Source organism: Oryctolagus cuniculus, chromosome 7, assembly GCF_051225735.1.
Source record: "Oryctolagus cuniculus isolate XC-2025 breed Fujian yellow rabbit chromosome 7, ASM5122573v1, whole genome shotgun sequence".
Classification (NCBI taxonomy): domain Eukaryota; kingdom Metazoa; phylum Chordata; class Mammalia; order Lagomorpha; family Leporidae; genus Oryctolagus; species Oryctolagus cuniculus.
The window spans coordinates 108,147,039-108,167,046 of NC_142873.1; the positions used below are offsets into that span (position 1 = coordinate 108,147,039).

The 20,008-nt window shown below is 46.3% G+C and overlaps 1 protein-coding gene across 8 annotated transcripts in view; it reads right to left on the minus strand.

Moving 5' to 3' along the window:
• The window catches only part of AK4 (adenylate kinase 4), a 151,679-nt gene that overhangs the window by 57,664 nt on the left and 74,007 nt on the right, over positions 1 to 20,008 (minus strand). The window contains exon 3 of one of the 8 annotated variants that reach the window (XM_089300498.1): positions 5,019 to 5,091. The exons of 6 other annotated variants lie outside the window; for them this stretch is intronic. The gene's annotated coding sequence lies outside the window, so the exon portion shown is untranslated. Of the gene's footprint in view, positions 1 to 5,018; positions 5,092 to 18,943; positions 19,034 to 20,008 lie in introns of those variants that run through there. One more of the 8 variants, XM_089300499.1, reaches the window with a different exon arrangement.

A 20,008-nucleotide genomic window follows, 5' to 3' on the forward strand; every position in this document is an offset into this window, starting at 1 on the left:
GACCTGTCCAGCAGTGAAAGAGCCTGAGTCCAGAGGCGGCGAGTTAGCTGTCAGCTGCTGTAGAAGGGATCCAGCCACTTGGACAGAATAACTTAAAATCCCTTCCAACTCTAAGACATTAAGAAATGGAATTAACACATTCATTGTTATGCATAGTGTTTAGTCCCTAAGAATCCTTAAAAACCAGACTAAAACTCTGGGCTCCACTGAAAGGACATCTTGCACTTTCATCTGGTTCCAAGGTAGAGTCTTGATTTTTTAAAACTAAAGAACCAAAGCTAAGGCAATTTAAAAATTAACCCGCCTGTGGAAAAACTAAATTGTGTCCTGAAATGGTATTTATAGTTAAGAAAGTTGGGAAATTGTACTTATATATATAATCAATATTTTATAATTCTGCAAACTATTTTGGTTATTCTAATCAATAGCTACTGGGGGGCCGGCGCCGCGGCTCACTAGGCTAATCCTCCGCCTTGCGGCGCCGGCACACCGGGTTCTAGTTCCGGTCGGGGCGCGCCGGATTCTGTCCCGGTTGCCCCTCTTCCAGTCCAGCTCTCTGCTGTGGCCCGGGAGTGCAGTGGAGGATGGCCCAAATGCTTGGGACCTGGCTCCTGCCTTCAGATCAGTGCGATGCGCCAGCCGCAACACGCCGGCCGCCGTGGCCATTGGAGGGTGAAACAACAGCAAAGGAAGACCTTTCTCTCTGTCTCTCTCTCTCACTGTCAAATTAAAAATAATAATAATAATAAAAATAGCTACTGGGGTCCTGTGGAAGAAAAAAATACAGAAGCTGTTGAGTTAGAATTTGGGAAAACAAAGCAAAGCAAAAATCACATGAGATATCAGCAGCCCAGCACATTAAAAGACCTTAAGAAAAATCTATCCAAAAAGCCAAAGAAGTAAACTTTGAAAACTCTCCATCTTAATGATGACACAGGTTTAAAGATCGATTATGGATTCACGGAGTCTTCCAAGTGATACACACACAGTTTTAATGCAAGTATTTTTGTTTGGACAGAATTGGACACAAGAGAAATTCAAGAGAGAACAGGAAGATTCCACAATATGAGGCTTATAAACAGTGAAGCAAGTGGAGGCCTGGGGCCAGTGCTGTGATGTAGGTTAAGCCTCTGCTTGTGGTGCTGGTATCCTATATGGGCCAAGAGTCCTGGCTACTCCACTTTCAATCCAGCTCCCTGCTAACGTGCCTGGGAAAGCAGCAGAGGTGGCCCAAGTCCTTGGGTCCCTGCACCCATGAGGGAGACCCATAAGAAGCTCCTGGCTTCAGATTGGCTCAGCTCTCTCGCTCTAAATAAATTATTTAAAAAAAAAAAAAAAAAAAAAGGAGGCAGTCCTGACTGCAACGTCCAACTATGTTTCCTCTATGCCAAACAGCCAGTCCTGTGCCTACTATGGGCTATGCCAAAACCAAGTGGACATCACCAAACTCCCCCTGGCATGTTGAGCTTGTTATTTCTCTGTAAGCCCAGATTGCTCTCTCTGTTAAATGGAACCACATTTCTCCTACAATCACTCAAGTTCAACTCTTTTTTTTTTTTAAGGATTTATTTATTTATTTATTTGACAGGTAGAGTTACAGACGGTGAGAGAGAGAGACAGAGAGAAAGGTCTTCCTTCGTTGGTTCACTCCCCAAATGGCCACAATGGCCAGAGCTACACCGATCCGAAGCCAGGCCAGGTGCTTCCTCCTGGTCTCCCATGCGGGTGCAGGGCCCAAGCACCTGGGCATCCTCCACTGCCTTCCTGGGCCACAGCAGAGAGCTGGACTGGAAGAGGAGCAACCAGGACTAGAACCAGTGCCTACATGGGATGCCAGTGCCACAGGCGGAGGATTAACCAGTGTACTTGGCTCTTCCTTGGCCCCCACTGCCATGCACAGTCAGTCCTAACTATCAACATCAGAATCACCTCCTCAACTCTCTCCAAATCCCACTCTCACTGTTACTTTTATCCTAGACCTCATCTAAACTGTTGTGGCACTATCTCAGCTGTGCTCCAGTTTTTCTCCACTGCGATCCATGCTGCACTTTGCGATAAAAATCAATAGCAATCATTCCACCAAAGGAGGCTGAAGAAGGCATTGGCTCCCCACAGCCTGTCTGCTTATGAGCTCCATGGAAAGTTACACATAAAATTGCCACAGTCATTTCCAGCCTCCTCGCCTCTATTCCATCAAAATACCCTTAATTCTAATCGCCCAGTCCCAGACCTGACTCCCCCACTGAAAACACTCTTCTCCCACCCACTTTTCCACCTGCCAGAACCTGATCCATCCCTCAAGGATCAGTTCTCACGCCCCCTTTCCCAAAGCTTTAATTCTTTCATCTAGAAATATGACTATTAAGCACTGCTGGATAACAGAGATTTACAACAACAACAACAAAAAAATCAAACACTCAGATGACTTCTCATGTTTTTACAAAATTTTCATTTCTTTTTTTATAGCACTCAGTATAATCTGCCTTATAAAAAATTAATTGGATGTATTTTTTTTACCTTGTAAATTCTTTGAAGCTGGAGATTATTTCTTACTCCTACTAGCAGGATGCTATTGTATTATACTGCCTTGATAAGTGCTAATGAAGCTGAAAGTCTCCCCATTTATCTGCTGATATTGTGACAGCTTTGTTCTTATCCTTAGTTTCACTCTAGAACCTTCCAGCCCAGGTTCCAAACAGCCTGAGTGCTCTACTGAAAATGTGAATGAGATGTCAATCTCATGGTTCCAAACAATGGCTTCGCCTTGGGTTCGGCAATGGTTTCTTAGCTATGACACCAAAAACACAGCAATAAAACAACAACAACAACAAAAGATCAAGTGGCCTTCATCAAAATAAAAAACCTTTGTGCTTCCAAGGGACACTATCAAAAAAGTGAAAGGGGCCGGCGCCGTGGCTCAATAGCTAATCCTCCGCCTAGCGGCGCCGGCACACCGGGTTCTAGTCCCGGTTGGGGCGCCGGATTCTGTCCCGGTTGCCCCTCTTCCAGGCCAGCCCTCTGCTGTGGCCAGGGAGTGCAGTGGAGGAAGGCCCAGGTGCTTGGGCCCTGCACCCCATGGGAGACCAAGAAAAGCACCTGGCTCCTGGCTCCTGCCATCGGATCAGCGCGGTGCGCCGGCCGCAGCGCGCCGGCTGCGGCGGCCATTGGAGGGTGAACCAACGGCAAAGGAAGACCTTTCTCTCTGTCTCTCTCACTGTCCACTCTGCCTGTCAAAAAAAAAAAAAAAAGTGAAAGGACAACCCACAGAATCAAGGAAAATATATGCAAATCATACATACAATAAGGAACTCATATCCAAAATATATAAAGAATATAACAATAAAAAGATGAATTAGGAGCAGGCATTTGGCACAGCTATTAAGATGCCCTTTAGGACACCTACACCCCATATCAGGGCTGGTCGGAGCCCTCACTCACTTCTCATAGCTTCCTGATAATGTGTACCCTGGCAGGAAGGAGGTAACAGTTCAAGTGCCACGGACCCAAGATATCCAGATGGAGTTCTGGGCTCATGGCTTCAGCCTGATCTAGCCCTCACTAAACCAGTGAGTAAACCAGCAGATGCAAAAATCTTTGTCTCTCTCAGCCTTTCAAATAAATATAAGTAATTTTTTTAAACACATACCCAAGAAAGATCACTACCTTAGAATAAAACAGACAAGGGATCTGAACAGACATTTCTCCAAAGATATACAAAGGCCAATAGGCACAGGAAAAATGTTCAACATCATTAGTTCTCAGGGAAATACAAATGAAAACCACAGTGAGATGCCAGGTTATGCTTACTAGGGGTAAAAAAAAAGACAGACAAAAACAAATGTTGGCAACGATGTGAAGAAAGGGACCCCTCACTCACTGTTGGTGGAAATGTGAAATGGGGCAGCTGCTTTGGAACAGTCTGGCAACTCTTCAAAGCATGAAACACAGTTATCAAATGACCCAGTAATTCCACTCCTAGGTAAACACCCAAGAGAAATGAAAATATGTATCCACACAAACACTTTATATGAATGCCCATGCCAGGAAACAAGCTAAGTGTCCATCAACCAGTGAATGGATAAACACAATGTGGCTTATGAACACAATTAATTATCTGGCAACAAAATGGAATAAAGTACTCCGGTGGGCATTTGGCATATCGAGTAAGATACTAATTGGGACACCCACACTCCATGCCGGTGTGCCTGGGTTCCAGTCCTGGCTCTGTACCCAATTCCAGCTTCCTGCTAATACAGACCCTGCAAGGTAGCAGTGATGACTCAAGCTATTGGTCCCTACCACTCACCTGGGAGACCTGGAGTGAGTTCAGCTTTATTTAGTCTGGCCTTGCCCAGGTTATTGTGGGCATTTGGGGATTAAACCGGGGCAGATGATGAGAACTAACATATTCTCTCTCATTTATTCATTTATTCTCTCTCTCCCTCCCTCTCTAATAAATAAAAGGGAATGAAATTCTGATGCCACCTGTAACATAGATGACCCCAAAAACATGCTAAGCAGGACACAAAAATCATTTGTATGATTCCTTGCTTATGAACTATCCACAAGTAGATCCATACAAACTCAATGTAGGGGCTAGAAGGAAAGGGAATTGGGAAGTGACTACTGTAGGGTACTGGGGATTCTTCCCGGGAAAATACAAATGTCCTGAAATTAGACTGTGATGACAGCTTTACAGCTAGGAGAACATACTAAAACCATTGACTGTACACTCTTTTTTATGAGACAGACAGAGCTCCCATCTGCTGGTGCACTTCCCAAATCAATGGCCAGGGCAAAGCCAGGAGCCAGGAATTCAATCCAGGTCTCCTACATGAGTTGCAGAGACCCGTTTACTTGGGCCATCACCACTACCTCCCTAGGGTAAACTTTTCTGTAAGCAAATTATGTCAGTAAAATTTTTCTATACAAAATAAACACACATGCACTTTCAACGGATTTCCACCCAATTACCACGAGGCCCAAACTCATGGCTGTGTCTCAAGGTCCATGCCTACCTTTCCAGTCTCTTCTCTGCCATCTCCCCCTTACTTGGAGGGTCTAGAGATACCAGCCTCTTTTCTCCACCTGCTGAAAAAATTCACTTTTTATATGCTGTCCCAAACCTTCTCCTGCCTGGTTCCTACCCTCATTCAGAGCTCCTCAGAGAGGCCTCCAATTTCATGTTACCTATTTTTTTCATAATGCTAACACCAGAAAGAAAGGGCACAACATAAGGAATGCAGTGTGTTTTATTTTCCTTTCGTTTATACTATGTCTCTCCTCTTCCAATAGGAGGTTAGCAACACACTTAATGAGGGCCGGGATTTGTCGCAGTGGTTAAGAAGCCACTTCAGACATCAGCATCCCGTATCAGAGTGCTTGGGTTCCAGCCCCAGCTCTACCTCCAATACCAGCTTCCTGCTAATGCACACCCAGGGAGGAAGCAGGGGATGGCCCAGATGGAGATCCAGGCTCCTGGCTTTGGCCTTGGCCCTTCTCCAGCTATTGCAAGCATTTGGGGAATAGACCAGTGAGTGGATGGAAGATGATCTCTTTCTCTGTTTCTCTGACTTTCAAATAGTAAACAAAATAAAGTTTTTAAGAGATTTTAAAATATAAAAATCACACTTATTGGACTTGACTGCCATTATCAATCGGCAAAAGGTGAGTGAAGTCACAAAAAAGAACATCGTTCAGGGAGATGAGAGCAAATGCCAAACTGGAGGCACAGACGGGCACAAGGGGAGTTCCAGAGGAAAACCACCTGCAGCTGCAACAGCTGTGCAGCAGCTCCATGGAATCGCCGAGGCTGAAAACAGACTCAGAGATCAATGAAAGTGTTAAAGGCATTACCGGCGAAAGGTACCTCTCCACAACACGCCCATTGCTTTACCCAATACACGCACCAGACCAAGCCTCACGAGGACATAACGAGGAACCCAGCACTTGAATCCTGGACTGTAAACACCTCAAAGACAGAGAACAAGCTTTATTTTTATATGCCTCCCCATACCTGATGCAGGCACACAAACATTTGTCAAATGACTAATGCAATAACACCAAATTGGGGCATTATTTCTGAATTGTACCATTATGATAAAAAGTAATTTCTATCTCCTCACACTGATGGTTTAGACCCTTCTGGCCCTTTTGTTACGGGAGGGAAGAGAGGGGGAAGTCAGTGCTTCCCTTGAATCTTTTTTTAATGTTTTAGGGATACAACACCACCAAATATATAACTAGATATAGATATATAGATATATATACATACATTCATGTGGCCTTCCCAGAAGAGCCTTCTGAACTGCAGGGTAATGTTGGACAACCACCAAGCTGCAATAATTCCCAGCCATCCATTGTGCTCTGGTTTGTACATTGTCCAAAAATCCCTGTTACAATTTCATTGCCAGGGTGATAGTATTAAAAGTCGGGGCCTTTTAGAGATTAAGTCGCAAGAGCTCCCTGACATGAAACGAGGCTTCTAGCAGCCTTGGCCCTTTCCCCTTGCATCCTCCACCACCTGAGGGCACAGTGTTCATGGCACCATCTTGGAAGCACAGACCCAGTCTCACCAGGCACCAAGCCTGCAGGTGCCGTGATCCTGGGCCAGCCTCTGGAACTGTGAGGAATGAATGTCTGCTGTTTAGGAATGAGCCCGTCTTAGGCATTTGCACAAATGGACAAAGGCACACGGTCTGAGTGTGACACTTACAAGATGTAAAATGAGGCCTCTGTCCACTTCTAGAGTACCAGTGTGCTAAGCCTAACGCCGCCTTGGAGCCCCAGGTTGGACGCGAGCTTCTCTGTTTCACCTAAGGCAAGTCACTGGACTTCTCTGAGGCATTATCTGTTGGTCAATTATATACAAATGCTCTGGAGTGTAGACTACAGAGAATGGGGGATGCTACCCAGACCAGGGCCCTGGCTGCCACTTTACCCTGTGCAAGACACAGAAATTACAAAGTGCGAGGGTCACAGGCTACTGCTGCCCAAAAAGAAAGTGCTGATTTCTAGCTTCTTGGGAATTTGATGAGCAGGGGTGACTTTGCATTACTTCAGTACTGTCTATCTGGCTAAGTACTGGCCACTGCCTACCTCGTTGTCTAGTACAAGAACTCTCAGAACTTAGGGAGTGAGACTGTTAAAATGTAACATCAGCCATTAGAAATTGAACTTGTAAAGCTGTACAAATAAGACCCTTTGTACTGTGTCTAAAAGGCCACCCTGGAAACCTCAGGTGAAGAAGCAGAAAAGCATAGGTTAACCCCTAAAAGCCTCTACCATCTACCAAAGTGGGACTAGGCTGAAGCAAGGAGACAAGATCCCCACCAGGGTCTTCCACATGGGTGGCAGGAACTCCAGTACATGGCACCTCATCCCCTGCTTCTTGGGCACATTAGCAGGGAGCTGGATCAGAAGCAGAGCAGCTGGCACACAAACTGCCACCCCAATATAGGATGTGGGCATCCCAAGCAGTGATTAACCCACTGTGCCATAATACCAGTCATCTACTCATGCTTTTAAAACAAAAATCAGTTTGTTGCAGGAAAATATAAGATTGAGCTATCTGACCCATTTTGAAAGCAGTGCCTACAACCTTAACAAGAAAAGGTAATTTCCAAGTTTGTAAGTCCTCTAACAACAAGGATCAATATACAGATTGCTTAAGAGTAGACTAGCACAGGTCGGCGCCGCGGCTCAATAGACTAATCCTCCACCTGCGGCGCCGGCACACCGGGTTCTAGTTCCAGTCGGGGCACCAGATTCTGTCCCGGTTGCCCCTCTTCCAGGCCAGCTCTCTGCTGTGGCCCAGGAGTACAGTGGAGGATGGCCCAAGTGCTTGGGCCCCTGCACCTGCATGGGAGACCAGGAGAAGCACCTGGCTCCTGGCTCTTGGCTTCGGATCAGCACAGTGCGCCGGCCGCAACGGCCACTGGGGGGTGAACCAACGGTAAAGGAAGACCTTTCTCTCTCTCTCTCTCTCACTGTCCACTCTGTCAAAAAAAAAGAAAAGAGTAGACTAGCACAATAAAATGCCATCTAACAATTTACATGGTACACTTCAAAGGAAACAGGCAATTCAATATGCCCTTCCAACTAATTGTTTGAAGCCCAAGTTACTGGTTTCATTATTGTTTGGCAGTGTCTAAGTTCCAGGAAGTTTAAAGAAGTTTAGAAGCCTCATGAACTATAATACTATTATATTTACATGACACTTAAAGCACAAGTAGTGACAGCTGGGAAGGTGATACAGAGCAGGCATAGTAACTCTCTCCTTGGACAGTATAGCTAGAAAGGAAGGAGTTCTAAACAGCTAATGTATAAAGTGTGCTCAAGCTATGGAAGCAGTCATCTCCCATGGATCTCAAACCACAGCTCTTGGAGTTCAAGGTACGTTGTAGCAGGTGGGCATTTGGAACTGCTGTTAAGTCTCTACTTGGGACACCTACATCCCATATGGAAGTGCCTGTTTCCAGCCCCAGCTACTCAGCTTCCCATCCAGCTTCCTGCTTATGTACACCCTGGGAAACAGCAGGTGCTGGCTCAAGTATTTGGGTCCCTGCCACCCATGTGAGAGACCCAGGAGTTCAGGGCTTCTAGCTTCAACTTGGCCCAGTCCTGACTATTGTGCCCATTTGAGGAGCAAATCAGCAGATAAATCTCTCTATATGTCTCTGTCTCTCAGATTTTCAGATAAAATAATTTTTAAAAAATAATTTTTTTAAAGATTTATTTACTTATTTGAAAATCAGAGTTACACAGAGAGAGGAGAGGCAGAGAGAGAGAGAGAGAGGTCCTCCATCCGATGGTTCACTCCCCAATTGGCCGCAATGGCCGGAGCTGCACCAATCCGAAGCCAGGAGCCAGGAGCTTCCTCCAGGTCTCCTACTGGGTGCAGAGGCCCAAGGAGTTGGCCATCTTCTACACTTTCCCAGGCCATAGCAGAGAGCTGGATCGGAAGAGCAGCTGGGACAAGAACCGGCAGCCATATGGGATCCCAGCGCTTCAGGCTAGGGAGTTAACCTGCTGTGCCACAGCACCAGCCCCTAAAAAAATTTTAACATATATTGTGGCAATGACCACCCATCTCCTCACCAGTTGGCTGGACTTTTTCCAAAATTCAAGCCACCCAGCAGCACAGACTGAAAGAAGAACCCGAGCTGGGTGAGAACCTTGCTTCCTTCTATGAAGCCAGATATGAGAGACAAGCAAACATGCAAAAATAATACCACTCACTAGATCTCATATTGCAAAACATTGCTTTTTCACAGAAGCATATTAACATAGAAAAGGCTTATCTTATTTTTGACGATCTAACATTTTTATCATTCCTCCAGTTTAATTTCTAATATATTTAATAGTTATACATGTAACCCATATAAACAAACATCCTTTTGTTTTTTTGGCTTTTTTAATTTTTAATAGAAAACTTTAATTTAACAAATATAAATTTCCAAAGTACAACTTTTAGATTATAGTGGTTCTTCCCCCAATACCCGCCCTCCCACCCACAAACCATCCCTACTCCCTCTCCCATCCCATTCTTCATCAAGATTCATTTTCAATTATCTTTATATACAGAAGATCAATTTACTATATATTAAGTAAAGATTTCAACAGTTTGCACCCATACAGAAAATCAAAGTGTAAAGTACTGTTTGAGTACTAGTTATACCGTTAATTCACATAATACAACACATTAAGGACAGAAGTCCTATATGGGGAGTAGGTGCACAGTGACTCCTGTTGTTGATTTAACAATTGACACTCTTATTTATGATGTTAGTAATCACCCGAGGCTCTTGTCATGAGCTGCCAAGGCTATGGAAGCCTCTTGAGTTCACAAACTCTGACATTATTTAGACAAGGCCATAGTCAAAGTGGAAGATCTCTCCTCCCTTCAGAGAAAGGTACCTCCTTCTATGATGGCCTGTTCTTTCCACTGGGATCTCACTCACAGAGATCTTTCACTTAGGTCATTTTTTGCCACAGTGTCTTGGTTTTCCATGCCTGAAATATTCTCATGGGCTTTTTAGCCAGATCCAAATGCCTTAAGGGCTGATTCTGAGGCCAGAGTGCTGTTCAGGGCATTTGCCATTCTATGAGTCTGCTGTGTATCCTGCTTCCCTTGTTGGATCGTTCTCTCCTTTTTAATTCTATCTATTATTTGCAGACACTGGTCTTATTTATGTGATCCCTTTGACACATAATCCTATTTTTATGATCAGTTATGAACTTTAACTTTTATTTTTAACAGGGATCAATTTTCAGTTGGATTTAAGCACCTGAGAATAATTCTATATTAAGTAAAGAGTTCCACCAATGGTGTTAAGTAGAAAAAGAATATACTAAAAAATAAAATAAAATAGTAAGCTCTTTCTCAACAGTCAGGAAAAGGGCTGATCAAGTCATTGCTTATATTGTCACTTTCACTTCTACAGATTTCCTTTTAGGTGCTCAGTTAGTTGTCACAGATCGGGAAGAATATATGATATTTGTCCCTTTGGGACTGGCTTATTTCACTCAGCATGACAAACATCCTTTTGGGTTCTAAAATAACTTCTTCCAAGATTTATTTATTTGAAAGCAGAGTGACAGAGAAAGGGAGAAAGAGAGAAATCTCCCATCCACTGGTTCACTCTCCAAATCCCTCAGCAAAGGCTGGACAAGCCAAAAAAGCCATGAGCCAGAAACTCTAATCAAGTCTCACACAGGGACTGGAGACACCATTTGCTATTTCCAAGGCACATTAGCAGGGAGCTGGATCAGACGTAGCCGGGAATCAAACAGGCATTCTTATATGGGATGCTGGTGTCACAAGAGACACTTAATCCACTGTGCCAATGTTTGCCTCTTCAATAATCTTTAAATGTGTTAAAAGATGCCAGGACCAAAACGTTGGAGAATGGATAAAGAAATTATGTGACACATTGGTACAAGATAATGTGACAATCTTTTAAAAAGCAGACTTGATACATGCTGATACAAACGATGGCTAAGTTACTGCTGTTTTTTAGAGTGGTGCAAGGCAAAGAATAAAGAACAGAATTTAATAACACTGGAAAATATTATTGGTAAATAAAGCAAGCAACTTTCAAAACAGTAACACATAATATAATCCAAATTTTAAGGGTCCAGAGTTGTTGCACAGCTGGTTAAACTGCAACCCACAACACCAGCACTCCATGAGCGCCTATACCCAGGCTGCTCTACTTCCAATCCAGTTCCCTGCTGATACATCTGGGAAAGTAGAAGATGGCCCAAGTCATTGGGTCCCTGCACCCACGTGGGAGACCTGGCAGAAGCTCCTGGCTCCTGGCTTCAGATCTGCTCAGCCCCAGCAGTTGCGGCCATCTGGGGAGTGAATCAGTGGATAGAAGACCTCTCTCTCCCCCTCTCTCTCTAACTGTCTTTCAAATAAATAAATCTTTTAAAAAAATTTTCAATGTGTATGCATATATGTGTGCATTCTTGAGAAAAAGTCTGGAAGGCTACACTGTATATAAAAGTATCCCCAGTAATTTTTTTCTTCCACTTAATGGATTACAAGTGACTGTGCTCATCTTACCCAGTTTTTTAAACTTTTGATAATTTGTACCTATATTTCCAATAATCAGAAAAAGAAGGAAAGAGTTTAAATGTGCACAGTCATGCATCTCTTAATGATGAGGCTGCATTCTAAGAAATGCACTGTTGTGTATACTTTAAACACACTTGGTACACAGAATGCATATGGCATAGCATATTGCGGCTAGGATCACGATGAATAAAACACCACAAGATTAATCAAGCACCAGAGACAATGTTGCAAGAGATGCAGAAAGCACAGCTGTCTGAGAAGCTGCCAGCATAACCAGGCATACGGTTTACAGTGAAGAGTGGGAGCGGCATCCTCTAAGATGGGCACTGGGCTGGGCACTGGGGTACGGTGGGTTAAACCACAGCTTGGAATGCCTGCTCCCCACATAGGAGTACTTGATTCGACTTTCCGCCATTCTGCTTCCAATACAGCTCCCTGCTAATGTCCCTGGGAAGGCAGCAGATGATGGCTCAAGTACTTGGATCCCTGCCACCCACATGGGAGACCTGAATAGAGTTCCAGGCTCCTGGCTTCAGCCTGGCCCAGCTCCAGTTGTTGCAGGCATTTGGGGAGTTAAACAGTGGATGGAAGATCTCTCTCTCCCCACCTCTTCGTGTCACCCTACCTTTCAAATAAGTAACTTCTTTAAAAGTTGTACTTTACTAAATTGATAAATAATTAAAAAAAAAACAGAATACATAAACCAGTAACACAACTGTTTGTCATCATCAAGTTCTGCCTACTGCACATAATTATGTGCCAGTGCCCTGTACTTTTATAGGGCTGGAAGTGCAAGTTCACTAATACAACTTTGCCACCAATACACACATAATGCATTGCATTATAATATCTATAACACTAGGTGCTGGGAATTTTTCAACTCCATTATAATCTTATAGGACCATCAGCACCTATGCCGTCTGTTGTAGACTGAATGCCCTTATGCAGCATGTGACTATGTATGTGCATCTACATCTATACATAGGAAAATGTTGAGGCTGACGTTGTGCTGCAGTAGGTAAAACCAATGCCTGTGACACGGGCATCCCCTATGAGCGCCAGTTCCTGTCCCTGCTGCTCCATCTCCTATCCAGCTTCCTGTTAACAGCCTGGGAAAAACAGCAGAAAACGGCCCAAGTGTTTGGGCTCCAACTACCCACATGGGAGACCCAGATGAAGCTCCTGGTTCCGCCTGGCTCAGCCCTGCCCATTGCAGCCATCCTGGGAGTAAACCAGAAAACAGAAGATCTCTGTGTCTCTCCCCTCTCTCTCTGTAACTCTTTCAAATAAACAAATAAATCTTTAAAAAAAAGAAAAAAGTAAAATGTTTAGCAAGCCAAAAAGCATATGAATAAAGTAGCACTTTAAGCTACCAAAACATGACTACAGAACATAAAGCCAACTTTAAAACTTTATTCTGGGGCTGCCATTGTGGCACAGCAGGTAAAGCCACCACCTGCAATGCAAGCTGCATCCCATATGGGTGTCAGTTCAAGTCCCAGCTACTGCATTTCCAATCTAGCTCTACTAATGCACATGGGAAAGCAGCAGAGGATGGTCCAAGTGTTTGGGCCCCTGCATCCACATGAGACCTAAAAGAAGCTTCTGGCTCCTGGCTTCAGTCTGGCCCATCCCTGACCGTTGAAGCCATCTGGAGAGTGAACCAAAGAATGGAAGATCTCTCTGTATCTCTCCAACTCTGCCTTCCAAATAAATAAAATAAATCTTAAAAAAAAAAAAAAATTAGTCCTGTTTGTTTCATTCCTAGGAGCCACCCCAAGGAAAGTACATTTGTCCCATGATTTACACACAATGACAGACATAAAAGCACTAGAAAATGTCAAATAATGCAAACAGCATGAATGTTCCACACAAGACTGATGACACGAAGTACAATTCGACACTCAGGCACATTCACCCAGAGTGCAAGCCAAAATCCAGGGACTCCTTGTAGAGCTCCGTCTCCACTACCTGTCATATCCAACTCTGGATTGTCAATTGTCAAAGCCCTTATTTCTCTCCTCCTTTGTCACCAGCCCCCAGTTCAAGCCCAGTCCCCTCATGTGCACTGGACTCACTCCCCAGGAGCCTTCCTGCTCCCCTGGGGCCATTTCTCTAGACAGCACGCAAGGGTCAACTTTCAGAAGGTAAATCCACTCGTGTCACTGTCCTGTTTATTGCCCTCCACTGGCTTTGCAGTGCCCTTGGAATAAAAGTCAACCTTTACCAGGATCTTTAAGGCTCTCCCTACCTGCCACCTGCTCATCTCTCCAACCTGACCTACTTCCTCATCCCTTCAGCTTATCAGGCTCCAGATACAACACCAACTTGCTTTCTGTTCCTCAAACATGTTTGTTCCTACCACAGGGCCTCTGCACCTGCCTTTCCTTCTCCCTTGAACACTGTTCCTAGATCACCACATGCTTACTCCTGATGGCATTAAAGGAGGGGACCTTCACCTCCAAGATGTGTTCCCTGATCACATAACCTAGGACTGCCACTGTAGCCCTATCACTAACTCACCACCACTTCACTTTCCCCATAATGTGCACTTCCAATGCTATCCTGTTTATTCCACAGGTGCCTACCTGCCTTTATACCTCTTTCCCCACTGGACTCTTTCCACTGTGAACAAAGGGATAATTGAGTAGGTGTTCAAAAAATACTGCTGAATGAATGAATGATTATACAGACAAGGAAAATGTCTGAAAAATGCTGTAAGAATAGAGGAAAAGGGCAGCGCTGTGGCACAGCAGGTTAAGATGCAGCCAGCAACTCCGGAACCCCATATGGGTGCCAGTTCAAGTCCTGGCTACTCCACTTCTGATCCAGCTCCTTGCTAATGCTCCTAGGAGAGCATATGATGGCCCACGTGCTTGGGCCCTGCATTCATGTGGGAGACCAAGATGGAGTTCCAAGCTCCTGGCTTCAGCCTAGCCCAGCCCCGTCTACAGAATGAACTAGCAGATGGCAAATATCTTGATCTCTCTCTTTGCCTCTCTCTCCATAACTCTGCCTTTCAAATACATAAAAGCCTTTCAAATAAATAAAATAAATCTTTAAAGACAATACATATTGTAGTGGGAAGCAATGGTTATCAAATGACATATCAAGTTTGTTGGAGTTGGCAGGGGCAAGACACAGAAAAAAGAAAAATAACTTGTTAGCATATTCAAGCATTAGGATGGCAATAAAGGTAATTTTAATTGCTTTTTCAGTTTCTTCTGTCATTTCAGTTTCCAAACTTTTCTATAAGGCATAACTTTGAACAGAAAAGGCTACTTAAAATCAGGGACTGATACTGTGCCACAGCGGGTTGGGCCACAGCTTGCAATGCCAACATTACATATGGGAGCACCAATTCCAGTCCCAACTGCTCTGCTTCCTGTCCAGCTCTCTACTAACCCATACCCACCTCAGAAAGCAACAGAAGACAGCACAAACACTTGGGCCTCTGCCACCCACATGAGAGACCAGTGCTGTGCTATTGTAGCCATCTGGGGAGTGAACCAGCAGATGGAAGATCTCTCTCTCTCCCTCCTGTCACTCTGCCTTTCAAATAAGTAAATCTTTTTCTGAAAAAATTACACAAGATGAGTGTTTAGCCCAGCAGTTAAGATGCCCATGTCCCAATCAGGGTGCCCAGCAGGTTCAATATCTGGCTCCTGCTACCAATTCCACCCTCCTGCTAATATAGCCGCAGTACTGATTCCAGTAACTAGGTTCCTGCCATCTATATAGGAGACCATGTGTGGAAACTCTCAGATAGAGTGGGTATTTGGTGTTGTCAAAATGCCTTATTGGGGCCAGCATTTTGTGGTGCAGCGGGTAAAGCTGCTGCCTGCAGTGCTGGCATCCCATATGGGCACCAGTTCGAGTCCCGGCTGCTCCGCTTCCCATCCACTCTCTGCTATGGCTTGGGAAAGCAGTGGAAGACGGCTCAAATCCTTGGGTCACTGTATCCGCATGGGAGACCCAGAAAGAAGCTCCTGGCTCCTGGCTTCAGATCGGCACAGCTCTAGCCATTGAAGTCAATTGGGGAGTGAACCAGAGAAAGGAAGCCCCCTCCCTCCCTCCCTCTCTCTCTCTCTCTCTCCTTCTTTCTCTGTGTAACTCTAACTTTCAAATGAATAAATAAATCTTTAAAAAAAAAATGCCTATAGGGGCCAGTGCTGTGGTACAGCGGGTAGAGCCACCATCTGCAGTGTCGGCATCCCATAGGGGCACTGGTTCGAGTTCCACTGCTCCACTTCCGATCCATCTCTGTGCTAGGACCTGACAGCCCAAGTCCTTGGGGTCCTGCACCCATATAGGAAGACCCAGAGGAAGCTCCGGGCTCCTAGCTTCGGGTCAGCTCTGCTCCGGCTATTGTGGCCATCTGGGGAGTGAACCAGCAGATCAAAGACCGACCGACCGACCTCTCTCTCTCAGCCTCTGCTTCTCAAATAAATAAATTAATTAAAAAAAATAATAAAAGCCTACAGTCTATATCAGAGTACCTGGGTGAGAATCCCTGCTAAGGTCCCAAATCCTACTTCCTGCTAATGCACACCCTGGGAGGCAGCAGGTATTGGCTCAAATACTTGGGCCCCTGGCACCTACATGAGAGACCTAGACCGAGTTTCAGGTTCCTGGTTTGGGACTGGACAAGACCAGGATATCGTGAACCAGTAGAGACAGAAGATATCACTCTCTTTTTATCTCTCTCTCTCTGCTTTCCAAACTAAAAAAAAAAAAAAACAAAACTCAACAAACCAAAAAAATAAGTGGGTGTGGAGTGGCCCTTTGGACTGAAGCGATGCCTCAAAACCAGTCAGAGCCTGCTCAACCTGAGTTACATCCTGCGCCTCACAAGCTGGGTGGGGGGATGGGATGGAATGGAATATAGCATATTCTAGACATCATGTAATAGCCAAGCTCCTGCATGACCTACCAGGTTAACCACTTAAAGTTGTTTTAGAGACATACTTGAACTCTCGCTCCAGCATTTCCAACACAACCTCTCTACCCTCCAATTCACAGAAGTTTTCATCTTACGTAAGACACAGATCTATACTTAATGAGCCCAGAAAAGCCAGAAAAAGAAGAAAAAAACTCTGAGCCTCCTGAACAAGGTCACCTTTTCAGAACAGAGAAGTTCAGCCCATAGTTTAACTTGAAATGCCAGTCCCATCTGCAAAACCCCAGTGAGAGCTGCCGTTAATATTAATTAAGAGCAGAAACACGTTGGTTCTTAACATCTTGGTCTCAATCAATCCAAGATGCTTCCACGTGGAAATCTGCCCGTTTTCCTGAAATGCAATTACAGATCCAGTACAGAATGTGATATTAATATCACTATTTAACCCTTCAGACAGTGTGAGGAGTCAGTCAGGGTGGTCCCAGTGGAAACTGAAGATGGAAAATGTTCCCCCCAAAAGTTATCTTTAGCAAAGTCAAAAGTGCCTGCCTGCCCTCTCAACCTTATCATGAGAATAGCAAGGCAGTGGTGACTCTACCCTTCTGTGCTCATAGTTTACTGTAAAAAAAAAATTTAGGTATCCCACCCCTGTGATGACTCTTATCATGAGCAACCCAGTCAGGGTAAAAGGCTGGAAATCAGTTCCTTTGATGGGTTTTGTCCCCCCACCCATCTGAATCTGAACGTCAACCTTGATTGCCAAGTTCCCCCCACCCCCAAAATTGTGCTTAAAAACCGCACTACTACCAGCCCCTTCAGGTTTTGCTTCTCTTGGCTGGTGTGTGTGTGTGTGTGTGTGTGTGTATGCACATATACTCAGAGAAAAGCTAATATTCCTCATGAGAGAGTACAGGACCCAGCTCCTGGGCATTGAAGACACTGTTCAGTTCCCTTTACTCATGCAGTGTGCTAAGAAGCCCAGAGCCAAACATGGGGGGCGGGGGTTCAAACAAGGTATTTGATAAGCCTCAGCCTGCACTGCTCCAGGCAGCCTGGGAAGGGCCAAGGGATGACAGCTATCAGGAAGCTAATCTCAGATCCCTATTAAGAATAAACTTTTGCCACAAATCAGAGCTAAACAGAATGGACTCTGAACTCCTTTTATGCATTAGGTACCTGGCCAGATCAGCAACTGGAGTATGGTGCGGGCAGTAGGGACAGGATTATGGTAAATGTTACTGCCCCAGCACTTGGAACACTATGACACAGAAGTAAAGCTCAAATCAACACCTGCTGGGTGTATGAGACAGATCTGACACTGCATTAGAACCATGTGCCACAGTAGCAAGGACGCCCACAAGATGTGCAGAGAGAGGATGAATTCTGCCAGGGCAAGTGAGGAAAAGACTGCCCAGAAACAATGACACTGGAGCGACCCGTTCTGAAAGGAGCAGCTTCTCACCAGGCAGTGGCTGCGGGAACAGGAAAGCCGCGCAGACTGGAGTGAGCCCAAATGCAGGCTGGCACAGATGGCCTGAGCCACTTTCCAACTCCAAGTCCCTGCAAAGGTTCCACTTCCCGGGGTGTCGCTGGGCTTCGTCGCCTCCTCCAAACCTTCCACAAGAAAAGCATAGCTATGGGTCCCAGTGCTTCTTCACCAGGAAATTAGCTATATGCAAATTGCAGGTAACAGATAGGAAAACAAATGCTGTGGAATGTTTTTTTCATTTGCCAGGCATCAGGCCTGTAAGATTCCTACTTAGACCTCCTGAGAGAACAATAATCCAAAAACACCCCCCCACGCTCACCAGAAGCAAGCCACTTGAAAAACTACTTGCTTTCCTGTGTTTTTCTTCCTCCTTTCCTGGTAGTTTTTAAATGGCTTCATGGGAAAAATACATAGTTCCCAACACAGAAAGAAACGCTAAACATGTCATAGTCACCTCTTAAGTCAGGGGGAAAGGAGGGAAATGAAGCCTTTGAAAGAGAACAGAAACCAGCAATTCAGAGCAGAGGAAAGATTAAGAAAAAGAAAAAAGCGGAAAGTTTTCCAGACCCCTAAGAGCACCCCGAAGTGAGCCACTTCCCGTCGTACTCTCCTGACAAAGGAAAGCGCCACTTGGCCAGCGCGGGGATGGGCAGCGGGTCACCGAGCCAGGTACCTGGGCTCTGACGCAGCCCCGTCTTCCCTGGCTGTCCCCAGTTCCCCTCCTAACACAACCCCTGCGCTGAGGGCCAGCCTTCCCTCCCAGGCTCCTCAGCCCCAAACCGCATTCCAAATACAGAAAGGACAACACGCATCTGAATGTGGAATTAAAATTAAAATAGCCCCTACCCACCCCCCACCACCAGGTAACAGCAGCCGCAGAGAAAATTCGAGCGGCAACGTGGTACACGTGACTCTTCCCTTCAGTGCTGTGGGGCGAAGGAGAAGAAGATTCTCAAACACAAGAGTTTACCTTTTACAACCTGCTTGCTTTAGAGGAGAGGAGTAAATTCTGCCTTGGAGAACCTTCCTAACCCCATGCTCATTAGCTGTCCCGTTTTCCCAACACTGTCGTCCAACCACCACCCCGAACTAATCGGTGCTTCTGAAATGTAGATCGCTGCATAATTGGCCCGTAAAGGGCAATAACCACCTCGGACACCAAAGAGAACGGTAGCAATAAAGGGCCCCAGCGCAGTAACAAGTTTCCCATCAAGGAGTTACTAATGGCCAGCATCTGCATCCCAGACGGGCTACGTGCCTCGCAGCAGCACGCCACAATCACCGTCTAGTCGTGAGCGTGGAGGGGCAGAGGAGGAGGAGGGACCAGCGGGACACTGTCAGCTGGAGCGATCAGGGTGCTCCACACCCCGACTTCGCCAGGCAAGCCAAGGGAGGCAGCTCGAGAAGCCAGTGCCGGCAGGGCTGGATGGGAAATGTAATTCATCAGCACCAGCCTCCCTGGGTCAGGCCAGGCCCCGGCTGAAAGAAGCGGCCAGTCGGTGGGGAGTTTGCCTTAGAAGGCGGCAGCGAACAGACCGGCCTTTCAAAGCCACGGCCGGCACAGCCCCCGAGACAACGCGGAGAGGCTGTAGGGGTGCACGGCTGCGAGCCCGGGCGCCGCAGGTTCCCCAGCCCGCGGCCCGGCCGGACTCCCACAGGTGGGCGGCGCACTGCTCCCCCGGGGCTCGGGCGGGGACGCAGGGCGAGTTTCGGCAGCCTAGGGCTCGCTCCCTCGGCCGGGCGGTCTCGGGCTCCCCTCACCACCCCCCAGCAGGAGGAGTCGGGCGGAAAGAGCAGCCACGGGCACCTCCCACCGCACTCCCCGCCCGCTCGGCCTCTCCCCCGGCGCGGTTAAGCCGCGCGGCCGCAGCCGCCAGCTGCATGCGCCCCGGCACGTAGGAGCCTGCACGCCCCGCACGCGGGCGGGGGAAGGGCGCGGCGGAGCGCGCAGCCCCGGCCTGGGCGCCAGGGCCGAGCCTCTCCCCGGCCTAAGCTCCCGCTGCGCCTCGTCTCCCCCACGCCCCCACCCCCGGCC